Below are 26706 nucleotides of genomic sequence, written 5' to 3'. Positions count from 1 at the left end.
GACTACAGGCAGCAGAAATCACCTCAGCTGGATTTGGTGTTTAATGAACTCGCCCTTTGGATATGCTGCTTATGAAGCTAAATGGATGCTGCTCTGATGTTTCTGAAGCTTGCCCTGGGTGTGTTGGTTCTGGGCCTCTTGGGAGGGAAGCTGCCTGGTGCAGGCCAATATAAGACACTTCCTGTTTGGAGCTACAAGCAATCCACAGTTTGTGACTGCCTCTGCTGGGCTTAGATGCATGTGGGGAGGACCAGGCCACACACCAAAGCTGGCTATTACCAGCACCTGGCCCAGGGACAGGTCAGCAAAAGTCCCAAGGCACCCTAAGATCTGCCTCTGGCTGCCTCTGCCTGCTGGCTACTATGAGGCTCAGTCACTGAAAAAGCCTCTGATGGATTCAGGAAGATGGGACTAGTGCAGGCATGGCCAACAGTTTTTGCTCCTGAGTCAGATTAAAAAGAAAACTTTTTTCACAGACTGGACAAAATATTAAAATTAAAAAATGTTAAATACAAAAACGATTCATTTAAGTAAACAAAATTTTATTATGTAATTTGTTTATGAATAAATGTAAGAGAGTAAAAAATTTTAATATACAATATTATTTTAATAAAAATATATTTTAATAAAAATATAATTACATACCGTATAAATGTCCAAACTGTATCGCAATCAATTGAAACAATATTTAATTAATAGAATGAGCTTGAAGGGGTTATATCGCAAATAAAACAATTATTTCGTTTTACAAACACCCTGGGCATGTTTTCATTTATCAACTGCAGCTATTGTCTATGCTACAATGCCACTTGATTCAGCACACTTGACCATAAAAATAACGAATTGTTTGACCTTGGGTGCTCACTGGCAAACCTGCCTAAAAGAATGTGGGTTTCACATCGCCACTAAACATCAAACAGTTCATATCGAGTACAGACAAGTACAAAGGTTGTAAATCTTTATAATGGAATTTTAAAAATAAAATAAAAAAATATCGCTAATTTATTCGACCAATTATTGGAAGTTAACCCTAGATTAGTCACATGTGGAATACTTTTCCGTGTATCACTATCTTCTTAAATATCTTGATTTCCAATAATCAAAGACGCTTCCGCTTCTGAGGAGCTGAGAATATTAAAAATTTAATCACGGGCCACATAAACTCATTACATGGGTCGGAATCAGCCTGCGGGCAGTATGTTGGCCATGCCTGGACTAGTGGATCTTCCTTGTAGGGGAGGTGCAGGTCAGGCTTCAGGGGAGGTGGTGGGTGTGGCCCCCAACCCAGAGCCCCAAGTTTTATTCTGTTACAGATTTTTCCCTGACCTCAGGAGGGCGGAGACATTAGGAGTCCAGTGAGTGGGGTCTCTGGAGCCCAGAGGCTGGTTCTGCTAGCAGCCAGGAAGGTGGTTTTATTGAATCTCCTATGAGAGAAAAGTGCCAGTCAGGTTCACAGGAAAGTGAGGGACCATTCCCATGCCTCAAAGCCAGACAGCTGAGTCACTGTTACCCTCTGGTCTGTCTACTCCCTTGCCAAGGCTGCAGACTCCTCAGCAGGGCCTACTCTCCAGAGTGGGGCGAGAGGGAGTTTCAAGGGTGGGACAATTGCTTTCTCCCAGGCTGATGCTGTATGGATGGCAGTGTTCTACCCAGGAAAGATAGCAACTGTGGTATTAGAGAATGACTCAGCACAGGTATCATGGTGGCTGTCTCCCCTGTGTCACTCCCAAAGCTGTAAACTCCTGACTTGCCTCATAGAAATCTGATCCACTCAACCCTCCTTCTGCTAGAGCCCAGAATAAGTGGTTGTGAATGAGATTTTGTACATTGGCTCTTAAAGAGTGTGCCCACTTCTCTGCAGACTCCCAACTCCTTCTCACAGAGAGAAACCTCACTACTCTTCACAGCCAAATGCTATGTGGGCACGTCTCTTGACTCTGGTGTTCTGGGCTGGGGAGCCCAGCTCAGGGTTTAGGTCCTTCTCTTCTCAACTGAGTGTCCTCCTAGAATACTGTATCAGCTGCTGCTCGTAGGAGCGGGGCCAGACCTTTTTTGCGTCTCTGCCCCGCCTACCAGTTTCAGTGTAGCTTCTTCTCTGAGTCTTTGATTATAAAAACTCCTCTTCATTTAGTCTTGAACTTGTTATTCAGAATGACTGTTCTTAAATTTAGTTATAATTCTAGCTTGGTCCTGGGAGGAAGTGAGTGGACCATTCACCTACTCCACCATCATCTTGGATCCTTCAGATCTGGGTTTTAATTTTATCCCTCATCACCTCAGACAACTTAATTAATCTCACTGAACCCCAGTTTTCTCATTCGATAATAAGAGCTGTACTACTACTGACCTTACAATATTATTGTCTGATTTTTAAGGAGAACAGGTATAAAGTTCTTAAAACAATGTAAGGCACATATGCCGTATTCAGTAAATATTACCTATATACTTAGCATTATTACAGACCTACTACGGATCAGGCTGTGGTCCAGGCTTCCAGGATTAGTGATCAACAAGACAAAGTACTAGCCCTTTGTGGACTAGACTGCCATTGTTACCATTGTTAGCTATTGTTTGTATGCCTAGCATCTACCTAGCACAGAGCTGGACACATATTATACATGGTAGGCCCATGATATATATTGTTGAACAAATAGTGCTTCTCCTCTGGCACCTTCTTGCTCCTTATAGGTTTTTCCTCAATATTTTTCCTTCCTTGATTACCATTCTCATTTTTCATGAGTAATTCCTTTTAAAAACTTTTTGCATGAGCATTTGAACCTAATCATGTTAGCATCACATACATTATAATCCATTTTAACAGATGTCCTATTTATGGGGAAATGTAAAGCCATGATGTGGGGAAATGATTCATCTTGTGTTTTTGTTGAAGAAGCAAAACACACAGTAAATTAAGTCTGGTCTCTTTGAAATTCTACATTTAAAGAAAAATGTGATAGGAACTAAGCAAACTTTGTACAACGCAGCATTAATTATTTAGTCATTCTGAATGGGTTCCAATTGCATTACATGGAAAAATGTAAGGGCCTCCAGTGGCCAGATAATCCCTCTCAAATCCCAAGGGTTATCTGCTGTAGACGCATCTCCCACTGAAGGAAATGCCTGCTTCATCTTCTATAGGGAAAGAAAGAGAGTAAGACCTATTAAAGTCCCATTTTCCCATTTTAAAAAGGACTCTTGTCTGATTCCAAACACTCAGACAAGTTTGAAGTAAATTGTTTTCCCTCTTAAAGTAGAGATAATACCTTCTATCTGCTAGTTTATCCCTGCAGTCAAATAACACTTTTTTTATTGAGCATCTACTGCAGTTTCAGCACTGTGCTAAACTCTGTAGAGGGAAATGGCCTGGCGGGGGAGAGAGAGGTGAAGTAGGACACACAACTTCTAGTCTCAAAGGCCATATGGTCTCCTGAGGAGACAAGCTTAACATTTTTTTGGACAATGAATGATCGTTTAGCATGCTCAACATTTTTCTTGTTAGAAATTGTTTGACACTCTCTTCAGGACAGAGTAAATAAAAGTGCCCCATAAGAATAAACAAAATTTCCTTTACAAATTACTCATGCAAAGCATTTTGCTAGGTATTAGAGGAGCCAGAATCAATATGGACATGGTCCTCTTGCTTTCCTGGCCCTTACAGTCTTACCATCTGTTGGGGGAGAATAATAATGGATAAATAATTGTAAAGAGGTGTGACAAGTACTGGGATACACTACAGGAGCTCGGAGGGCATATGAAGGAAGCAGCTAGTCAAAACTAAGGAGGGATTGGTGGTCGGGGAAGGCTTCCCAGAGGAAGTGACATTTAGGCTAGCGCTCGATATAGAGAAGTGTTTATTTGCCAAGTCATGAGGTTAGAGTTAGTGTTTTAGGAAGAGAGACAGAGGATGTGAAGAGCTGACTGTGGCTGGGCTGGGGGTGTTTCCATAGGGCTGGAGAGGGTAGGAGTCCAGAGGGAGCAGAGGTTGGACTCATGTAACATGAGTGTCAGCCACAGCTATCCCACACTGCCCATCAGATCCCAGTCTGGGCTCCAAATAAGCACGTTCATCCACTGGCTCCTGCCCAATCACCATTCTGCTTAATCAGAACTCATTGCTGATTCCAAGTCACAAATTAATACACATCTTTATTCTCGATCCTGACTTATCTTCCCAATCCACAGCATCCTAAAACCTATTAAAGCCCCAATTGCTTGTCACTAACCTGTTTCTAATTCTTAATCTCCACTCTCACCTTTTGCCAAGAAATTTCAGTCCTTTCACATGACCATTTTCCAATTACTGTTTCCAGTACTACCTTTGGCCCCTGCCCTTGTGACCCTCAGTTCCCACTCTCATTTACCTATTCTGTGGGGCACAGGCAGTGCCTGTAAGGAGTCAGCCAGGCCTGAGTCATGAAGGAAGATGCTTCCTTCATCTGCTGAAGCACCTGAGAAGCCACCAGATTTGCAACTTCCGGCATACAGGGGTGGGGCACAGTGCTGCTGTCACTGTCACCTGCGAGAGTCTCCAAATCACGAAGGACAGAGGGAATGGCCCAACACCTCTGTCAGGACAGGAGAAAATGAGGGCTGGTCTAGATGTGTGATTTGTCAGCAAATCTGTCCTGAGCCATGGGCTTTGCTGTGATATGATGTTCCTTTCTAATGTCACTGTGCATAAGCCCCTCAAAATGAATTCATCCACAGGGACAAGAGAGGGCAACACCTCTCCTGGGTCAGACCCAGTTGCCATGAAACCTTTTCCAGTTCCTGGGTGACCTCGTCCCAGTGGTCATTAAACTTACCATACTTAACTGTCATCCTGAAAATGACCTCTGGCCTTCAAATGGGGGAAAAAATGATTCTCAAAGGGAAGTAAACACACTTTCTTTTTTTTAATCACAAAAACACTTTGTCTGGGTGATAAGGAAGGTTAGACCTTTGAGCCACGTTAGCCCGGAGGATCAGGATGACAGGCTCACTGGTCATACTTGTGCAGAATGTAATTTTGGCCCAAGGGCCTTTTGCTCAGTCGAAAGCAACCCACCAGTTTCCCTAGCCAGCACCGCAAGCTACCTACTGCCAGTGACTTCCCATGGTTGTCACAGACCCCAGCCGGGTAGACTCTCAGGAGAAGATGTGTGTGCATTCTGAAACTGGGGAGGACTTTTAAACCATAAACAATATTCCCAGAATTGGTGCGTCCTTACATTGCCATTGCCTTATGTTAAATACAAATCAAGTCCTTGTTTAATTTCCTGTACTTGCAACTCTGATTTCTTTCAGGATGAATTTTTGACATGAGGGCTAGTTTGATCTTTGCTAATAAGATTGAGAAAGGTAAAGGTGTAGAGATTCCAGTTCAAGCAATTCTAGGTTTTCTGCCTTATCTGAGGACCCTGAAAACAAATGTGTTGTTGATTCTGTGTTTTTTCATGTAAAATCGGTATTTTTAACTCTTGGCACAAGTTGTACATCCAGTCTCTGCAACTAACTCAGCTCACATAACTGAAACTTTACACCATTGAACAGCAGCCCTTCATTTCTCTGTCCCTCACCCCTGACCACCAGCATTCCCTGTTTTTCAAATTTAAAGGGGTTCTTACAACTCAATAGCAAAAAACAAAATAACTCAACTTAAAAATGGGCAAAGGAATGAATTGAACAGGCATTTCTCCAAAGACAACATAAAACTAGGCCAACAGGTATATGGAAGGCTGTTCAACATTACTAATAATCAGGGAGAGGCAGATCTCTCCCGTTAGTGTTCGAGTTGTGTTTAGGCCAAAGGAGGAGGAAGAGAAATGGACTAGGGTATCTCTCCAGGTGCAATGACACCAACACAGCCTGTGTGTGTGTGTGTGTGTGTGTGTGTGTGTGTGTGTGTGTGTGTGCGCGCGCGCGCGTTGAAGAAGGGTTGGGACAGGGAGAGAGTGAGTAGTTGCTTCCCAGAGACCGTGTTATGGGTTGGCCAAGACAGTAAGCAGTTTTCAGACTGTGAGTCAGGAGTTGCAGACCTGCCTCTTACACTTGCTAGCTATGAAACCTCAGCCAAAGCAAGGGTCTCTCTTAACCTCAGCTTCACCTACCAAAAGGGGAACAATCACAGTGCCTTCCCCTACATTCCCTGTGCGGACTCACAAATAATAGTAAGGGAGTCAGGAAACTCAAATGGCAAGAGGGACGCAATATAAAAGGCGATGATATACAAGTGAAGCTCAGCCGGGTGCAGGGCAAATAGGAACCAGGGACTGAGGCAGACTGGGAAGTGCATGCCCAGTGCAGAACAATGTACACATGACACACAGACCCAGACAACACTGTGGTGATGACCACAGAGAGACAGGGAAGGGGTGGCAGAGGAGGGCAAAGGGTGGGGACAGAATGAGACTCTGCTTGGGGTGGTGGGCACACGATGCAGTGTGCAGATGATGTTTCATTGAGTTGTACACTTGCAACTTGTACCTCAATAGTGCGATAAATAAATAAATCAAGCAAGCAAGCTGATTGATTTGTGTCTGGTAGTCAAATATGGCCTACCACCCTCCAATTTTTATTTCAGAGGAAAGTGCCCAGCAGAGAAAATGAGGCTGCTGTTGATCTGTGCGTGTTATATCTGCCCTGAACTAGACCTGGCCAGGAACCTGACTGCTTTCTGTCACTCACCGAGTGGCAGGCCCTCCCTCACTGAGACCAAAGGCAAATTGCTTATTTGTGGCTGGAAACAGTCTCTATTTCAGGTGTTTCCAGAGTGTCCTTCTGCTCTAGTGGCCCTCTGCCTCCCCCCTTCCTCTCGCTCCTGTTGCAGCCTAATCCCGGAACTGGCAGGATGGGGGCAGGGAAACCACGGGGCCAGAGGTCAGATGCTCTATCCACTAAGCCAACCAGTCGGGGCCTGAACCCTTTTCTTAGTTTCTTCACCAGTCTTAAAGTGGGGTTGGAATAAATAATCAATAAGCTCTCTACCAACACCAAAATTATGTGATTAGACAATTATGTAATGAACCTTTAATGAATTTAATATTTTTCCTTTGACCAAGCAATGCTTAGTTTCACAGTCTAAGAGTTAAACCCAAAGGAATAAGAATCAAGAATCATAAGAACAAAACAATAAGAATTTTAACTCTGTCATCAAATACCTATTTGACCTTGGCTCAGTCTCTTCTCCATGCCCACGCATCAAGGGAGGGTATTAAGGAAAGCAGTCAGTGCTAGCAGAGCTCCCAGGTCCCCGGAATTAGGAATGGGACGGGTGGTGGTGGAACGCATGCCCCGATGTATTGACAAGACCTGAGCTCAAACCTGGGGACTCCTGCTCTAGGGGAAGAAAAACTGGTGCTGGAGCTCCTGGACAAGCCAGGCTCCTTTCCCTTGCAAAGATTTTGCAAACAAATAAGAGAGGAGGAGAAAGGGAGAAAATGGCTATATTTGAAGTAGAATCATGAATCTAAAGAGAATGTTTTCAAAGAGTTCTGTGATGCATCAGCAGCTCCTTAAAGTAATAGCAAACAGTTTAGATCCATTATTTAGTTTCCGTGGAAAATAAACATCAGGGTTGAGTAGAATAGTAATAGTGAATTTAACTCTCAGTCCCATTTGTCTTCTGTGCCCATGCATTTTTAAGACAGGAAGGCACTTTCGCAATTATAACTGGAGCAGGAAGAGGAGAGGGTTGGTGAGCTGTCGGCCAGATGCTGTGCTTGGGTTTGCGGGGCCTGAGGTCAGGATGGGTGTGCTTTTGGGTGGACAGTAGCCGAGTGCTGTCTTTGCACTCAAGGGACTACCTGGTCCTCTCCAGGAAAGACCAAACCCTGCCCAGTCAGGGAGCTCCAGAGGTTTCTGGGGCAATTTGTCTGTGCTGTTGCAGCAGAGATGTTCAGTAACAAGTGCCTCCACTCTCAGGCTTTGTGCTGCCTGTCCCCAGGATGCCTCTTTGGCACCTGTGCAGGAGGCTGAAGGGGTCTGAAAATGCTTATTCAGAAACTCTAATATGTGGCCCCACAGCCCAGCACAGAGGCTTCCCCTTACACTGTCATATTCTCCATGGGAAATCTGTCCGCTGCCTCCCAGGAAGCAAGGTGGGGAGCTGGGATGTCGCTTTCTGTATCTCCTCCCTGAGAGAGAGGCTGCGGCTACTCACTGACCATAATTCCTGGGACTTCAGAGACCAGGGATAGCAGCAAGAACTATGAAACAAAACACAGTAAGGTTTGGGCAATAAGAGCCAAACTGAGAAAGAAAACAAATATTCAAGTGGAAATGGCCCATCAGTTATCCAAGGTAAGGTCTTCTTGTGGGCTGAGTTCAAGTTCTGGACTGAGGCCCTCAGGATTAGGATGGCTCTGTTCTAATGAGGCAACAGAGCAATTAGGTTGAATTTCTTTAATATCTTGCCTTGGTTGTTTTCCAAAAGAATGCTGAGTATGTCCGTTTCAGTACAAGGGGGAGTTGTTTGAGATTTCTCTACTATCAGGGCCATGGGGCCTCTGGAATTCCAAATTTCATTTCTTCCTCTAGGTCCAAACGGCTCCACCATGCTCTGGCCACAGACATTAGCCCTAGGAGAGAGAACCAAAGCACACTGGCTCCAATCTCTCTCATCTCACCTTGCAGACTAAACCCCTGTCTAGTAATTACTGCCTGTGATTCTGTGCGGTAATACATGGTTATCAGCAAGCACTCGCCAGAGAGGTTAGCAGAGCAGGGCTGCCCACTGCAGCCTCAGAGAGAAGGCTTCATTATATTTCTGCTGAGTGACTTCACCCTCTGGCTGTTTATAGAGTTATCTCCTCTCAGCAGGGCTGACTGCTATTCCTAGTCCTGATTGAAGACCGTTTCCCATTCCTCCCATGGAAGCAGGGGAGACTCACAAGACTAGACTCTCCCTCGAAGAGGTAAGATGGAAGCCTTTTACGTTTTTGGAGTACATCCTTCAGTCCCGGTCCCTCCGCCCCAGTGCACAGGCCTGCGCACCGGGGATCCTTACCTTTTAACTCATAAGCTGAACGACCCTAAGAGCTCTACTTCATCACTTTGTGGCTCAATTTCCTCTTCTACAAAATGGGATCAATTACAACTACCTCATAGGGCTTTTGTGAAGATTAATTAAATAACAGAGAAAATAAATAGGTCACATAGTAAAATTTGACTTAGTATAAATAGCATCTTGGGTTTTATTGAAGCTCAGCAAGTGGAAGACATTATTATTATTATTATTGTTTTTACTGTGGTTTTGTTACAAAATTACAACATAACTAATATAATTTCTGAAACAATACTCCACAAATATGTCAGGTGCTCCCTCTCTCTGCTGGGCCATCTTTTGCTCTGTGGTACCCAGGCTACCTGGGGAGAGGCATCTGAACCACAGAATCCCGCACTCCACAAGTCTTCTCTGGCCTTTGCCATGTTGGACCCGCAGGGTCATTGTGCACAGACCTGTGGCTATTGCTATTGAGGGAGGGACACTCCTTCTTGGTCTCAGCTCTGCCTCTGCCCAGCAGCTACCACGCAGACCTCCAAGAACTGAGCTGATTGGTTAGAACCCAGCCTTCGGCCACACCCATTTCACCCACCTGTAGGATTCCCATGTTGCGGACACAGAAGTCCGTCATATTTTTGCATTTAACTTTTTTGTGCCAGCTCAGTGAGGAAGACATTATTATGCCCCTTCACTGTGATATTTTAAAGCTTGGTTTAGTTTAGCAATGTGCCCTCGGGTGCATGACGGGAGTGCTGAGGAAAGGCCTGAGCCCAGACACCTGAGAGGGTCACATACAGTGACACAGGCGGACTGCCTCACACAGTGCTGGCACATCAGTCTCTGTGGCCCTGTCCTTTCCCTTCCTGTTGTCACCTCTCAGGGGACACCACTGTGAGGATGACGCCCTGCCTCCTTCCCCACCCCGCACCCTCACATGTCCCACTGCGCCATGGTGGCTTCTTGCCCGGGTCCAAGTTGTCCTCTTACATTGTCTGGGCAAACCTTGCCCGCCCTCAGTCTTTACAAATTCCTCAGCTAACAAACTTGCCCGGTTTCCCCAGAACAGTTGGCCATTGACTCCACCTGTTCCAACAGCACCTCCCTACACCATGTCTCCAATTACAAAGGCTCTCTGTGGTGCTCTCTCTCACTAGATTGAGAATCTCACATGCCAGAGTTTATACTATATTCGTTTTTGTATTCCTGGCATCTAGCAGAAATGGCTGGCACATAGTAGGCATTTAATAAATATTTGTTAAATGATTTGAGGCTATTCAACACCATCCATGGCTTCCCATGGGTCACTGACCCCTGTAGACCCCTTTGAATGCAGGTAAGGAAGGCTTGACTTCTAGAGTGATTGCAACTGAGCATCTGAAAAGAAACACAGTAAAATGAAAGTCCTGCTTAGAGAGTTTCTGATTCAGTGCCTGTCCCTCCATGAGCAGGAGGTGCTGCAACTCTTTCCAGCTCCCCGAAAACTTTCACCATCCGCAGAAGGGGGTGCCACCTCGGCCAACTACACGCAGAGTGTGGTGTCCCCAATGGCTGAGCCACCTGGAGGCAGCAGAGGAGACCCAGGCATGGAAAGGTGAGCTCCTCCAGGTCTGACATGGTGATGAACTATTCCAGCAGACACTTGCAGGAGGCCCTCTGGATGGCAACCATGGCCCCTTTGTGTGCAGCTTTGGGGAGCTGTGTGAGTTTTATGAGGCTGCACTGGCAGACATGGACTGAAATTCCATGTTCTCTTCCTCTCCTCTATGTATTTCGTACAGCACGAGGCAATCCCCTGATGGGTGCTTTCAGCTGCCCGGCAGCATTGCCAAAGCCAGACCAAGAAGAGGGGGATTCTTCGCCGGCCAGGAGAAGGAAGATAAGAGAGCCTCTGCCAAATAAACAGCACACCAGAACCAGTGGACTTGGCACAACCAGGACTGAGTCAGAAGAGAAAAGAGTAGTACAAACTAGGGAGACAGTGTCCTCTGGATATGCCATGATCAGGTTCACCCTCTCTGAATGAATGAACTTGGTCTTAGTTGATCCTCACTGACAGCAACAAGAGAATAACATTTTATAGTCACTCAAGATAAGAAAAGATTCTAAAGATCTGTTAGTCCCAAATTCCTCATTGTAAGGAAGAGGAGACAAAGGCTCACAGAAGCCAACTTATCTGCACAGGGACATATAGGCAGTTTATAACAGAGCTGGGGTGAGAGGCTAGATCTCTCCATTTCAGTCACATGTTTCCTCTGAACAGCATTTCAGATTCTTAGAAGACAACTCACTTTGTCAAGTAAACATGTATTTTGCCCTGTGTTGAACTTGGTGCTGGTAAGGAGGTTAGCCCAACTCCAGAAGTCCAAGAGCTGCTGACATAATTTGTCTAAGGGTCGTGCCTTTGAATTTGTGTTTGTGGCTCAACGCTGCATTAAACATTAAAGTCAGGTAGTCTAAGGGAAGTATGACAATCAGATATGTCTTCCCTTGCTTGTGCCCTCTAACCTCAAACTTGATGAAGACCCTGGAAGTTTTCCCACTGTGCGTTTTCATTCCTGAAGCCTCTGCAATTTGACTTGCCCTCAACTCTTGCCTGGACTGTCCTGGTTTCACACACACCTATGCCCACTCACACTTAACAAACAGAAATGATTGTATCAAGTGGGCGTACTGCAGATTGCTTCTAAACCGCTGGGCTCAGGGAGAGCTCTGGGGATGAGATGGGATCAGAAGCTATCATCCCTGACAGGCTGTTTCTGGATTTGCATACACGTGGGATAGACATTTTAATTAATGCTGTCATCTGGTCTGGTCACAGCTCCCGCCAACTGCTTTGCTTCTTAGGTGAATGGTCAAAGGCTGTTATGCAGAGTGTGGATGCTCTGACTTCCAAAATGAAAAACAACATCTGAGTGTCTGCATCTTATTTGCTCATTCATGTTTAACAACTGTTTATCGAGGATCTCTTTAGTGGCAGGCATTGAGCTAGAAGGTGGAAATTCTAAGAGAATAAGACATAACTCCTGAATATAAATAGAGCACAGATAATGGACATTAAGTGAACATTTTATAAAAATACAATGAGGCCCTGGCCGGTTGGCTCAGAGGTAGAGCGTCGGCCTGGCGTGCAGGAGTCCCGGGTTCGATTCCCGGCTAGGGCACACAGGAGAGGGGCCCATTTGCTTCTCCACCCCTCCCCCTCTCCTTCTTCTCTGTCTCTCTCTTCCCCTCCCGCAGTGAGGCTCCATTGGAGCAAAGATGGCCCGGGCGCTGGGGATGGCTCTGTGGCCTCTGCCTCAGGCGCTAGAATGGCTCTGGACGCAACAGAGCGACGCCCCAGAGGGGCAGAGCATCGCCCCCTGGTGGTCATGCCGGGTGGATCCCTGTCGGGCGCATGCGGGAGTCTGTCTGACTGCCTCCCCATTTCCAGCTTCGGAAAAATGAAAAAAAAAAAACAAAAACAAACAAACAAACAAAATACAATGAATGGCAAATATGGGCATATGATGATACAGAGATGTCCAGGGTGTTGTGGAAGACTAGCAGAGAAGCATTTTACCTAGCCTTGCGAGTGTGGTGGGAAGGGTCCGGGGAGTGGTTTTTATTGCTGAGAGTAAGGGAAGGCTTCCTGGAGGAGGAGATGTTTAACACATGTCCCAAAGGATGAAGAGGAGCTATGAAGGCACAAGATGAGTTTGGTAAGGCTTTCTTAGGAGAGACAACAACATGAACAAGAAAAAGAAGAAGAGCTGCAACATGGGAGGAGGTGGATAAGCAATGCAGGTGCCTCGTTTTCAAGAGGAGATTGGCTGCTGGAAAGTGACTGAGAGTGAGAGGGGTGGTATGGGGAAGGGGAAGGAATGTAGGCAGGGAACACATACGGACACTGTCTAGCATTTCAGTCGGTTGCTTTCACATGCTCTGTCTCATCATCAGCCTTAGACTTAATAGGGGAGATGATAGTCCTTCAGGTGCTCCAGTGGTCCTCTGACTGCCAATCCAATACAGTGATTCATGTCCCATCTTTATCCTGCTTTGCAACACAAGCTGCCCATCAACCATCCTCTCTCAGACTTCTGGGTCTTACTCATTCCTGATCTTTCTCATAGCCCTCTGGCTTTCCCTTTCAATCTTCTCAATAGCTCATTTGCTTCCGTGTGACCTTCAAATGTCCTCCTTCATGAGGATTTATCTTTGGCATCCATTCTCATCCTTTCCATCACCACAGTTGCCTTCATGTCTTTATAATTACCAAATTCAAACCTCCACTTGTTGCCTTTCTTCTGTGGGCTGGGCATAATTCCCCATTAGACCAAGCAGACACCTCCACCTGTGATGTAATGGCCCCTCAGTGAACACGTGCAGGTGTGAACACTCGGGGTTTGTCAGACTTTCTCTGCAGCCACAGCATTGCTCTTCTTTGGCAAAGTAGATCCTGTTCTTACTCCATCCAGTGTCTCAGGATGGAAACAAATAAATTATCCCTGATTCCATCTCACATCCCCAACCCTATCAATCCATAACCTGTTTCTTCCAATTCAGAGCCATTTCCCAGCTCAGCTCTTCCCCCGCTGCCAATCCACCTGCTCCCCCATTGCAAGAACTCCCGTAGAAATGCCCTGTGCTACTTGGCCACTCTCTCCCAGGCAATTATTTCCGGTTTCAGAGGAAAAATCTTTCACCTCCTCATAAAATAGTTCTCACTGGGTCTATACCCCTGATTAAAGTTCCCCATTGGCTCAGGTAAAATCCAGACTTTTCACTAGGCACGTGTGACTCTTTACCATCTGTCCCTTACGTCACTCTCTGTCTACATTTTCACCCTAGACATTGTGCTGGGGCAATGCCCTTTCATAACCAATATATCGCCTGAACACAACCTGTTGTCTGCTGAAAGTGCCTCCCAGGCCCCAGACTGTGTGGCAAGTGCTCTTGCTTGTGATCATTACAGTGGTTAATGTCCCATGTTTACTGACCTACCTCCCTAATCAGACTAAGCATCTCAGGAAGAGGTTGTATGTCTTCTTCACAGTGGTATACCCAGAGCTCATCACGCTAACTGGTACATAATTAAAACTCACAAACACACATCCCAGTTAAATTGAATTGAATTCCCTGCCTGGTCAATTAGTCACTTTTTAAGACCTGATTCAAATGTCACCTCTTCTACGGAGCCTTCCTTGAGTTTATCAGGCATTCACTGTAGGCTTTTGAGGACTCTATTATTCTACTTGTTGCACTGAATAATCATTATCTTTTTTTATTCGTTCACTACTGGATTGACTTTATAAAGGGTAGAAACAACCACTCAACACGGTAGCTAGTCCAAGGTTAAGACTCAAAAAACTATCTGGAGATTGAATAAAATCATCAACTTAGAGAAAGGAAAACTGAGGTTTAGAGAAGTTGAGCATCTTGTGAAAAGTTAAACACTGGTGTATCTGGGACTAAAAGCTCTTGACTCTGGGTTTACAGATTTTTCCTTTAAAGCCCAATGTAGCGCTACTGATTTGGCAACACAGCACCACCTCTGTGAGAACTCTCCACAAGGCATCGCTCCTTTTCTTGGGCAGCAGAGCCTCCAGTAGGTTTGTGTCCCACTGCAGGCAGGCAGCCGTCTACAAGGAGGGACATCAGGTGCTGACAGCTGCACAGCTGTGCAGCAAGTTGTGCTTTCAGGTTATCTTAAAAACAAGCCAACCCCCTAACAGCCACCCTGAGCCACAACACAGTGTCTAATCTTTTGTTTGTTTGTTTGTTTGTTTTTAATTTATTTATTCATTCTAGAAAGGAGAGGGAGAGACATAGAGAGAGAGAGAGGAGAGACAGAGAGAGAGAAGGAGGGAGGAGCCGGAAGCATCAACTCCCATATGTGCCTTGACCAGGCAAGCCGATGGTTTCGAACCGGCGACCTCAGCATTTCCAGGTTGACGCTTTATCCACTGCACCACCACAGGTCAGGCAACACAGTGTCTAATCTTGAGTTGAACCTGCATTTGACTCTAGCCCTGCTGCTCACCAGCTCTGTGACCTTGAACTTATGTTTTCTCAACCAGAGTAATAAAGTTAACTACTCTTCACGGCTGTTATGCAGAAAACAGACAACGGTAGCAATGATATACACATCTTTTATCAACCTCATTAATGAATCTCCATAAATATACTGACGTGGCAGGAGCCCAATAAATGCTCACGTACTGTGAGTGGCATCATCAAGCTATGCTTAGTGTGCACAACAATCTGTTCAACAATTTTTCTGAAGCCTCCTAAGCCCTCTTTTTGGACCTCTTGTGCCTTGATAGTGCATGGGAAGGAAAATTTAAATTCAAATTGAGAAAATACTTGGAGCTTCTTCCAAAACACCATAGATCCACCATGGTCTTGTTTCCCATTGCCTTTACATTCATCATGTGGTTAATGTTAGCAAAATACTTCGATATCCTCAGGGAAAAAAAGGAAAAAAAAGACACGCAAGAGAAATTCAAGAGTAATGAGAGGTAAAAGAAACCGACAGGAGAGGTGTTCCCTGAGGGCTCGAGGCGTTTTCCCCAATGAGCCTGTGTGGATTCCTCAGTAAAGGCCGGTGCACTCCTCCTATGAGAAATTCTGACAAGAGGTCCAAGCATCTGACAATTATCACATGCTCAGCCACCCCAACTAATATATGCCTTATATGATAAACCCAAAGTTTCCAACCTACATCCCAAGGGCCCTTGAAAGACATGGAGTTAACGCAAGCATTTTTAAATTTAAGTGTATGTTGTCGACTCTCACCTAAAAACATTAGTGCTTTGCAAATAATCTAACACTAATTTTATTTTCAAGTTATTTTATGTTGTTACATATCAAATATATATCTATATAAGATCATTACTAACTTTATAATAACTATTTGTCATTATGTATTTCCCTACGATTAAAGTATTAAAAGAATTAATAATAATGTGAAAGTTGGTGATGGAGGAATTGGCAAAAAGAGCGTGCTGGAAAATGTTTGACATAAAAAGAAATGTCAACACTAGAAAAGTTAGGAATCACTGGTAGTTCAGATTCGAGGGTCTGAGCAGCCCTGGAAGGCAGCTTCCCAGAGCAGCAGCCCAGAAACATATGTATGTTTCAGGGTGACCTTGAGAAAGAGCTTTCTGCTCCCAAAGATGGAGCTATTCAGGTCTCCCTGCCAAGCTAATCTACCACACAGCCCTGGCACGAGATGCAAGGAGAGCTACTAATCTTTCCTCCTTCCATCTGGGGGGCCCGGGAGGGAGCGCAGCAGCAGCTGCCAGCCGAGGGCCAACAGGAGGACGAGCAGCAACAACGATGGCAGAGCCACCGGGGCAGACGTGAGCCTCTGTCCTCTGTTCCTCCCGGATCCCTCTTCATCAGCCCTATGACAAGGCATCCGCAGCAAGGAAGTCTGGTGCACACACAGTCGGGAGAACACAGAGGTAAAGAGCAAGGTGACTCCCCCGTCAAGCCGACACAAATTAAGTGCTGTCTGTGCAGGAGAGTTCACTGCCCAGCTTGCTTTGGGAGCAGGAAGCTGACATTGTCCGCACTCCAACCAGATAAGAGGCTGCGAGCCAGCAAGCCAGTCTAGGTGAGAACCTTGATGAGTGAACAACACGAACAGCAGGTTTGTGTCGGGTTGGCAACTAATTACCAACTGTACATACTAGCCACTTTGAGTCACACATGTAGACTCTGGTCACCTGACTGAAGGCTCCTGTTCCCCTCTGGGCAGCAGTTGCAGAAAAATAGCCACAGAACTCCCCGGTGCCTTTGTTTTCACCAAAGAACGGACGCTATTAATACCTGCGTGCTTTCACTGGGTCTGAGCCTCAGTTGGTGAAGTGCTTTGAGGGTGCCTGATGAAAGCTGAGCTCCCAGTGCAAACTATTATTGTTAATTAATTATTGTCAGCAGCATTGTTTACTCTGTTTTCAGGCCTGGGAGCTTATTTACTGGTAAAGATGCTTTTGTTGTGTCCTCTTCTCCTGCTCACAGCTAGCCTCTCATCTCTCAGTCCCTCTCCCCTTCTCTTTTCTCATGTTCCTAACAGAGAAACAGAGCATTTAGACTATGCCAGGGACCCCAGACATAAATAGGCTTTCAGAAAGAGAGGAAGAGAAATCATTCTGTATGCAAATGTAAGCTGGAAAGTAAAAGGGAATTTGAGACAAAATATCTTAGTGTTGGCTGGAAAACACAGGGGCTCTTTGGGGAAGAGTGCAATTAATCCTAGTTAGGGTATAGAACGGAAATATGGACATCTCCCTGCTGGGATGCTTTCCGCCGGGCCGTGATTATGACCTCTGAGGAGCAGTGACACACATGGTCAGAGGACAGCATTGGAAATGCTCAGAGCAGAGAGCCTTCAACAGGACCAGTCCTCCTTTTTACAACTGTCCCTGAACCCCCCATAAAATAATGGCCTGCTCAACTTTAATTTCTATCTTCAATTAGTTAGAATCACAATTCCATAGAATTGCTAGAATGAAGTGCACCTCTGAGATTAAAAAGAAGGAGACCAGAGGCATTAGGGGAACAGAGCAACCGGATGGAACAATGCATGTCTTCCCATCTTGGCTGCCACCTGGCACTCACCGGGCTGGCTTCCGAGCCAAGGGCATTGTGGATGCGAGACAAGACAGTCCCCAGTGAACTGGAGCCTTTATGAATAAATAGTACTTGCCAAAATCAGTCAGTTGTTTGTGGACATTGATTTATTTTCTCTGATTCTTTGTGATTGTTATATTTTTGATGGTGCTTACTGATGTGAAAAGCCATCTAGTGTTGCTGATAAATCTAGAGATAACGGCAGAGGTCAAAATAGTGGAAAGAGAAGAAGATATGCTTGCTGTACAATGGTAAAACTTTTCCGTGTAAAGAGCAATTCTGTATACTCTTTCAAACCCCATTTCTCTCTATTCTAAAATTGTTTAATTAATTGGACCTTTTTAGTGGGTTTTTTTGTTTTTGTTTTTTTTGTTCTGGAATTAAGGATAGAATAGAGAGCAGAGTTTAAGGGAATGGTTTTATCTGAGCATTCAGATATTCTTGGCAGATTATTTTTCTATTTCTTTTCCTTCTCTTTGACTCTGTATGTGCATGTGAACATGTGTGTGAGTGTGAGTGTGTGTGTATGTGAGAGGGGGGGAGGGAGGAGAGAGGTATCTTTCAGCATGATAATGCTTAGCATCACTGGAGAAAGGGACATTTTTCTTGTACTGCCTAGAGTGTGTGCACCTAACATTTTCAAGGTCATGTGAATAGGAGCATTCAGTGCCTTCAAGGTAAGCCCGACCCTACCTGACTCCCAGGTCTCAGCGCTCTCCATACTAGAGTCCCACTGCCACACTTGCATCTGGTGGGCTTTCTAAAAAAAAAAAGAGAGAGAGAGAGAGAGAGAGAGAGAGAGAGAGCGCGCATTGAACTCAGTTTAACTTCCTGGCGGGATAGTTAGGTATTAAAGGAGGAGGAACTATGGGGGTGGGGAGTAAGGAGTGGGAGGGGGCAAGATGCTGCCAGCTGACTCCGTTTCCACCTTTGGATCACAACTCTTGAAACATTGCACCTCAAATAGGTCAACGGGGATTTAGGATAAAGTGGGATAAGCTTTAGTTAATTATCCCAATGTGCGGAATGCCTGCTTTTAAATCCGGAGTTGGATTTAATCACAGAAGCTGAGAAGATCTTCCAACATCCAAATCCATTTGAAAATTGACCGGAGGGGCACTCTATCCAAAGAGATAGCTTGTTCAGTAATAGGGTAACAAATGCCACAATTGCAGAGAGACGGGAACTTACAGTGGCTCATCTGTGTGCTGGCTGCTGGTGTCATTCTAGGGAGCAGTGCAGCAGGCAGAATTAAGGAGCAAGTGCTGGCTCTGATCACTCTTCCACGTCCTCCCTGTCACGGTCTCCTCAACAGAACAAACCTCAAATTCAGTGCAACAGAGACACTAGAAGAGACCAGGAACAGCTACAATCAATTGGTGAGGAGGCATTAACAATAGAGATGCTGAAAATGAGGGAGGGAAGATGTTTGAAACCTCACTTTCAGACATTCTTTGTATTTAAATTATACTTTCTAATAATCTTACAAAAACAAGAGCATAGTACAGGCCCATTTTATTTTTAATTTTTATTATTTTTCCTTCTTTTCCAAGTGAGAGGAGGGGAGTTAGAGAGACAGACTCCTGCATGTGCTCCGACTGGGATCCACCTGGCAACCTCCATCTGGGAACATAAGTGCAACTGAGCTATTTTTAGCACCTGAGGCAGAGGCTCCAAGGAGCCATCCTCAGCACCCAGGCCAATGTGCTCGAACCAATCAAGTCATGGCTGTGGGAGGAAAGAGAGAGAGAGAGAGAGGAAGAGAAGAGAGAGGGTGAAGGGTAGAGAAGCAGAAGATCTTTTCTCCTCTGTGCCCTGACCAGGAATCGAACCCAGGACATCCACATACTGGGCCAATGCTGGTACCACTGAGCCAACTAGCCAGGGCCAGTGCAGGACCATTTTAAAGAAGAAAATTAGCCCTTCTTCAGTTTATTGTTAGTAAAAAGACTAACTTTTGCCATAGGTCTAGTAGGAAATTGATTTATTTTAAGACCCAGTTTAAAAACCATCATAGAAAATGATTTGGATTAATCTCCACTGATTGTTTTTGGTTTTTGTTTTCTCATGCTCTCCATGACTTCAGGGAAGCAGGGGGATCCAAACAAGGTTGGGCACATTCAGGAAGGTACAGCTATAGACAAGCAGAGAGCTCCAGAACAGACCCCCCCACCCACCCTTCCTAGCCACAAACCATCTTACCCCTGCTCTCACAGAGGCACTACTTGTGACAGCCCTGATGCCGAAACTCACTGTCAGGCCCCCTGTTGGTCTGCTAGCTTTATTTATATGTGTGTTTTTTCCTACTTCCTCTCTATACATGCCAACTCACATGTTTGCAGAGAGCAAGAATTATATTCATTTAGGATTTTCTTATTTGAAATTTCAGAGTACTATCACAGTAAAGAGTTCTAGGCACGTGTCTGATGTTCAGTAGGTGGTGATAATAAAATACTCTGACAGTACTTAATGAACATCCAATCTGAGCAAGGTATTGCAGTGATCTCAGAAGTTCAAGAGTCCTTACACTCAGGAAGTTTGCAAGGTACAGGAAGGGGGAAGCAAAAGCAGAAGCATGGAGAAGTGAATGGCAGTAAAATAAAACAAGTGCTCCACCCATAGAACAAGGAACACACTCTAAGAACACAGCGTACGAAAGGCTTCGCTGACATGAAGGGTGGAGGTCTTTGCAAAGAAGGTAGCATGTGAGCTGGGTTTAATATCAATAGAAAGCTTCGGGCTCTGGTAGAATAGGACAGGAAAGGGATCCTTGGCTGAGAGAGATGGATGAAAATAACACAAAAGGTGTGGAAGTGATGGTGAGGCCAGACCACCAGCCAGCAGATGGGTGTCTACTTTAATGTATGGTGCCAAGGTGCATGAGATCAAATCTAGCTTTTTCCTGCAGATTACTTCACTCACCTACTTCTAGAATTTTCCAACTTTCTTCAATACCCAGCAACCAGGGAAATAAGGGACTTGCAAAATCACCTTTCACTACAGGACAGAGTCCACAAAGTGATCAGGGGGTCCCAAAACTCCCAAATGTCACACAGACAAGGACCCTGAATTTCTCAGATCTCACTCCTGTGAAATCTCTAACCCTTATCCACACCCACACTTCCATGAGTCCTTTGAGAAGTTTTACACCATCACAGATGCAGAGCTTTTTGCCAGGCTTTGAAATAACGTTTCCACCTTGGAGGTGAGAAGAAATATGAAGAATTTCAGCCCAAAGAGTGATTCTCCCCCAAGGCTGTCATAAGCCCCTGAAAACAAGGTTTTATAATGGAAGTGCCATTGCAACTGTAATACATTGCCTGCCACAGAAGTGTGACACTGTGCCTAAGTACAACACTATAATAAGAAAAAGAATTTAAATGATGCTTGGAAGGAGATGCAGAATATGTTGTCATCCTTTTCCAGATTATCACTTCTTCCAATCTCTCCCATTTCCAGTTTAAAAGACACACAAGTTTCATGGGGGAAAACTTAGTGCAAGAACAAGAAGTTTTGTAACTGGAGAGAAGTCAATTATAAAGGGCTCTGGTCTCTGACTTGAGGCGATTGTCACAAGGAGGTCATGATAACCTCGGAGCTCTTGGCAAGTTCACTAGGGTTCAATTCCCTCCTGGCCAGCCCCTGAGCCTCTCCGAGAAATCCCCAGACCTTGTCCCAGAGCCAGTCATCTTTACACTTCATTCCAGTTTACAGTCAAGGCGATGGGGTTGGGCTCTCTTATTAGGCAGCACAGCATAAAATGCAACTCTTCACAAAGAAGCTGTGGCCAATATTAACACAAAAGGAAGCTCTTTCTCCAGCAGTCATATAAACTACTCCACTGATCAGCTTCCATATGCTAAATTATACAATGCTTCATCAAGTTAGTAAAAATGTTCCAAGTCACAGAAGAAAAAATTAAAACTCACATGGGAATTACTAAAACAAAAAGTAGAAAATAAAAACCATCCATTCATCATCAGGAAGCCGTGTGTGTGTGTGTGTGTGTGTGTGTGTGTGTGTGTGTACATGCATACATTATACAGACAGCTCCTGAATACAATTGGTTTGACTTCTGATTTTTCAGGTTTATGATGATGTAAAAGCAATATGCATTCAGTGGAAATCATACTTCAGATTTGGAATTCTGATTTTTTTCAGGCCTTTAGATACTCTGCTGTGATCTTGTGCAGTAGCAGTGAGATGATTTTACCCAACTGTAAGCTTATATAAGTGTCCTGAGCACTTTTAAGGTAGGCTAGTTTAAGCTATGATGTTCAATAGGTTAAATGGGTTACACGCATTTTCAATTTACAATATTTTCAATTTATGATGGGTTTAATCCCATTGTAAGTCAAGGGACACTTGTATATATACTTGGTTCAAAGCTATAAGCAAGTTTCCACATTGCATGTGACTATACAAATATCCTTCTATTATAACAGGCCACTATACAAGAAGCTGTGGTCTCAGTCTTTCTCTCAGGCCAAATGGAGGCAATTCAGCTAATTTTGTATGACTTTCCATTAGTAGAGTTTCAATCCTTTGTTTGCTAGTTTAAAAGAATAACAAAAACCCCTTCTCCACTAGCTTAAGACAGCATTTGTGTGTTTGATGTCCCAGGAAAAAAAGGAACATCAGCGTGGGGCAATCTGCATGGTGAGCCCACTGCTTGAAAATTTGCAGTGCACATTTGTACACTAATGGCTCTGAGAAAACCAGCAAAAAGAAAACATATGTATTTCCCCAAACTTATTTACCATAGTATTTAGCATTCACCACCTGATTTTAATTATTTTTCTAACATATTAACATTTGAAAAATGTTAGCATGAATTCAGCATGCAGAACTGTACAGAGTATAATATAGGTTACAGGCTGAGATCACTAGGCCGGGCTGCAGGGTTGAAGAGGCTATATCTGCTTCCGTGGCTTGTGTTTCTGTGTGGAGGGCCTAACAATAGAGAAATGCATCTTAACTCCTGCCCTGCTCTCACTGGCTCTGTTCCTAATGGGGCAGCTGGGGCAAAGGCTAGGGGTGAGAGGAACTAAGTCTGTCTGGCTATGGGATGAAGACTTAGCAGGTGCCCTTGAAAGTAATTCTAAAGCTCCCGATTTCAAACTGTTCTATCTCTAAACAGATGGCATTCTGAACTTCATCTTTGACCTCTGTTTTTACTGATCAAATGGTGCCAAACTTGGGAGAATAAAAATGTAGTTTATTAGCCACCTCACTTTATTTATTTATTTTTATTTTTTCCAAGTGAGAGGAAGGGAGATAGAGAGACAGACACTCACAAGTGCCCTGGCCGGAATCCACCTGGCAACCCCTGACTGGGGCGATGTTCCACGGAGCCATCCTCAGCACCCAGGGCCAGTGCACTCAAACCAATTGAGCCATGGCTGCAGGAGGGGAAGAGAGAGAGAGAAGAGGAGGGGGAGGGTGGAGAAGCAGATGGTCACTTCTCCTGTGTGCCCTGACCAGGAATTAAACCCAGGACCCCCACATACAGGGCTGATGTTCTAGCACTGAATCAACTGGTCAGGGCCTAGCCACATCAATTTAATTAGCAACAGCAGTTTTCCCTTTCCCCTAACCTCAGTGACACTGACACCTGGTATCACTTCATAGGTGCCCGTTTAGCAGGCTTCCTTTCCTTGCCACAGAATGTTCTCAGGATGACGTGATGAGTAGAACACACAGAGAAAGATCTCTAAGGCACTTTTTCTACCTAAATACAATGTTCACTGGCCTGTTGATGCTTGAAGTAAATTCTTTTAAAATTTTCAAATGCACCTGTGAAGGGTACATATTAAGCTCTATAGATACACTCGTTCTGACATGAATGAGCTGATCAGATCCTGCCTGTCCTAGAAGCAAATCTGGAGGAGGAAGAAAAAGCATCAAAGGCCTAGCAGGGAACCGGGAAGAAGGGGGAGGATGGAATCGATGACGTTTTTCAGCAAAAGGACAGAGACAAAGAAGGGAGGCCAGAGAACTGCACTTAGAAAAGGTAGCTGGCCTCAGGCAAGCCACACACCAAGGTCCATTTCAGAGCTGCGCCCGTGAGTGCTTTGGAGAAAATCCATCACTGTTTCTTAACTAGACTCTTGGGTGCATATTCCACGGATGGCGGCTGAGCAGGATTATCACCCCATTCAAAAGGAGCATTATGCTCATGCTCTTAAAATGGTAGCAAATAATTCCTGATCATGTACATGCATAGCATGAACTGTCTACTGCTTGTGTGCATTATCTCATTTAATCCTCACTATGAGAATGAAATAATACCTATTAGGTACATGTGATTATTATTATCCCCAATCCACTGATGAGGAGAACAAGGTGTAGGGCAGTGGTAGTCAACCTGGTCCCTACCGCCCACTAGTGGGCATTCCAGCTTTCATGGTGGGCAGTAGCGGAGCAACCAAAGTATAAATAAAAAGATAGGTTTAACTATAGTAAGTTGTTTTATAAAAACTTATTCTGCCAAACTTAGTGAAAATCTGACATAAAGTACTTGGTAAGTAATTATTATCATATGCTTTAACTTGCTGTAACTCTGCTTTATAAATTTTATAAAGTAAAGTTACTTCCCTACTTTATAAATCAACATTACTGTGGAACCAGTGGCTGGTTAGAAAATTTTACTACTAACAGAGATACAAAAGTGGGCGGTAGGTATAAAAAGGTTGACTACCCCTGGTTGTAGGGGGTTTCAGTAACATTCAAGGTCACACAATCAGTTGAGGAGATGTTGCTTCCCACCCCGCCAGAGAACATTTGGCAATGTCTGGAGACATTTTTGGTCGTTTTGACTGAGTGGAGGAAGGTACTAAGGGGGGAGCATGCTACTGACGCCTAGCGGGTAAACACCAGGAATGTGCTGTTCAAAATTCTGTAATGTGCAGGACAGCCCTCTTTCCCAAAATGATTATGTGACTCAAAAATATCAACAGTGTGAATGCTGCAAAACCTGTATTTATATGATATTCTATAAACTACAGATATTTCTAAAGTACTTTAAAATTTACAAAAGGCTTTTGACCGTGTTCTCTCATTTGATCTTCTTAGGACATTTCTCTGACGTTCGTTTCAGATAAGAATGATGGTCAAGTAGTGATGGCTCCTCTGAGGTGGCTTAGGTGCCTGCCCACACTGGAGCCCCTGGGTCCTAACTCCCACGCACCTCTGGGCTGGAGCCATGCTCTTATACACGTGAGATGGGATATGGCTGCCTCTTTCCAAGAAACTTTATGTCGTTACAAACTCTTCAAATAGGCTATGAAAACAACAGGGACCAACTGTTTATTACCTTCCTAGTGGCATGACAGAGCCTCGTAATATTGAAGTTTGGAAGGCACATTTCATATAAATAAAAGCTCGACAATTTATGCTTTAAATCAATGAGTACAATCTAGCGGCAAGCACATGATTTACTATTCCCTTTCCTCCTTCAGAAGCACTCAGCACTGGCATACAGGAGAAGTGATAGTTATCTATTTACCTGATTTTTAAAAAATTCCCACTTGCAAGAGGATCTTCAGGTTTTTTTGTTTTTGTTTTTTTACAGAGACAAAGAGAGAGTCAGAGAGAGGGATAGACAGGGACAGACAGACAGGAACGAAGAGAGATGAGAAGCATCAATCATCAGTTTTTCCTTGCGACACCCTAGCTGTTCATTGATTGCTTTCTCATATGTGCCTTGACCGCAGGCCTTCAGCAGACCGAGTAACCCCTTGCTCGAGCCAGAGACCTTGAGTCCAAGCTGGTGAGCTTTCCTCAAACCAGATGAACCCGCACTTAAGCTGGCGACCTCGGGGTCTCAAACCTGGGTCCTCTGCATCCCAGTCCGATGCTATCCACTGCGCCACTGCCTGGTCAGGCAATGATTTTCAGTTTTAAAGGAAGTCCAGGTATGTGGCCCTTGCAGTTACAACCCACTCCCTAGATTTCGCTTTTGTTGACCAACCTGCATGTATCCTGCCTGAATAGCTGGGTGGGAATCATGATGGCCTTTCATTTTCCCACAGTGAGCAAGGGCTTTTCTGCAAGGATTCCCTGCTTCTCCCAGTCCACGGCTGGGCCGCGTTGCGGCAGTCTGGAGGGGGGAGGGGTGCCGGCGAGCTGCCACCGCTGCTCTCGAAGGGCAGGCACAGCAAGGTGTGCTGAGAGGCGGCCATCTGCACAGTCTCCCACCACAGCAGCCCTGCCGCCTCAAAACTGAGCTTCTGCCATTTCATAGTCTGCTGTCTCATCTCAGGATTCACTACAACATGGATGGACCTTGAGAGCATTATACTAAGTAAAATAAGTAAATCAGAGAAAACTAAGAGCAGACGAGAGCAAGCATGGGTCCAGGAAGGGGTTGGGACAAGCTGCCAGGCCCGTTGAGGACCCCAGGTGGGCAGATGGGAGGGCCGGGTGAGCATGTCACTGACCCTGGGCACCGGGCCTGCCTGTCTCCTTCCTGGCTCTGCCTGAGCAAATTCTGCCTGAAGAGCCCCTCGGGTCCTACCCCTCTGGCCTTTCTGGTATTCTTAGGACACCAAGAAGGCTGTGACAGGTATAGGGAGCACCTCCAAGCCTGCTACAAGGTTCAGCTAAATATGGCCCCGTGCAGAGAAAACGTCTGCCCAGCCCCCAGGCAAGCCAGGTCTCCCTCAGGCCCTCCCAGCACCCCGCCCCCACCCCAGGGCCTCCAGGCGCAGCGGCAGCCCCGGACACACAGGCATTGCTTGCGGTGTACGGCATTTTAAGTCTGCACCATCTGTTCTGGGCCCTCATTATGAATTCATAATGAACATATGTGACAATTATATCTGTAAAGGAGAAAAATGGGATTTTTGTGATTTAGGTGCAAGGGAATGCTCTCTGTGAGAGTAAGCATGTATTCGGGGGCTTTCTTTATTTTTGTTGTAATTTTTGTTTTGTTTTTTCTCCTGCTACTTGAGGAACTATTTGTCACCAGTAAGTTTCAGTTCTAGGCTCAACCATTAAGCTTAGAGTGGCCAAAGATGAGAGACTGAGCTCCCTACTCTGAATATAAGAAATCATATACAGTCGAATTCAGTGAAGGTACCAGGTCCCCCCCCCCTCCCTCCCGG

Source organism: Saccopteryx leptura, chromosome 2 (genome assembly GCF_036850995.1).
Source record: "Saccopteryx leptura isolate mSacLep1 chromosome 2, mSacLep1_pri_phased_curated, whole genome shotgun sequence".
Classification (NCBI taxonomy): Eukaryota; Metazoa; Chordata; class Mammalia; order Chiroptera; family Emballonuridae; genus Saccopteryx; species Saccopteryx leptura.
The sequence above is the reverse complement of the archived record's forward strand: the minus strand, read 5'-3'. Positions refer to the sequence as shown.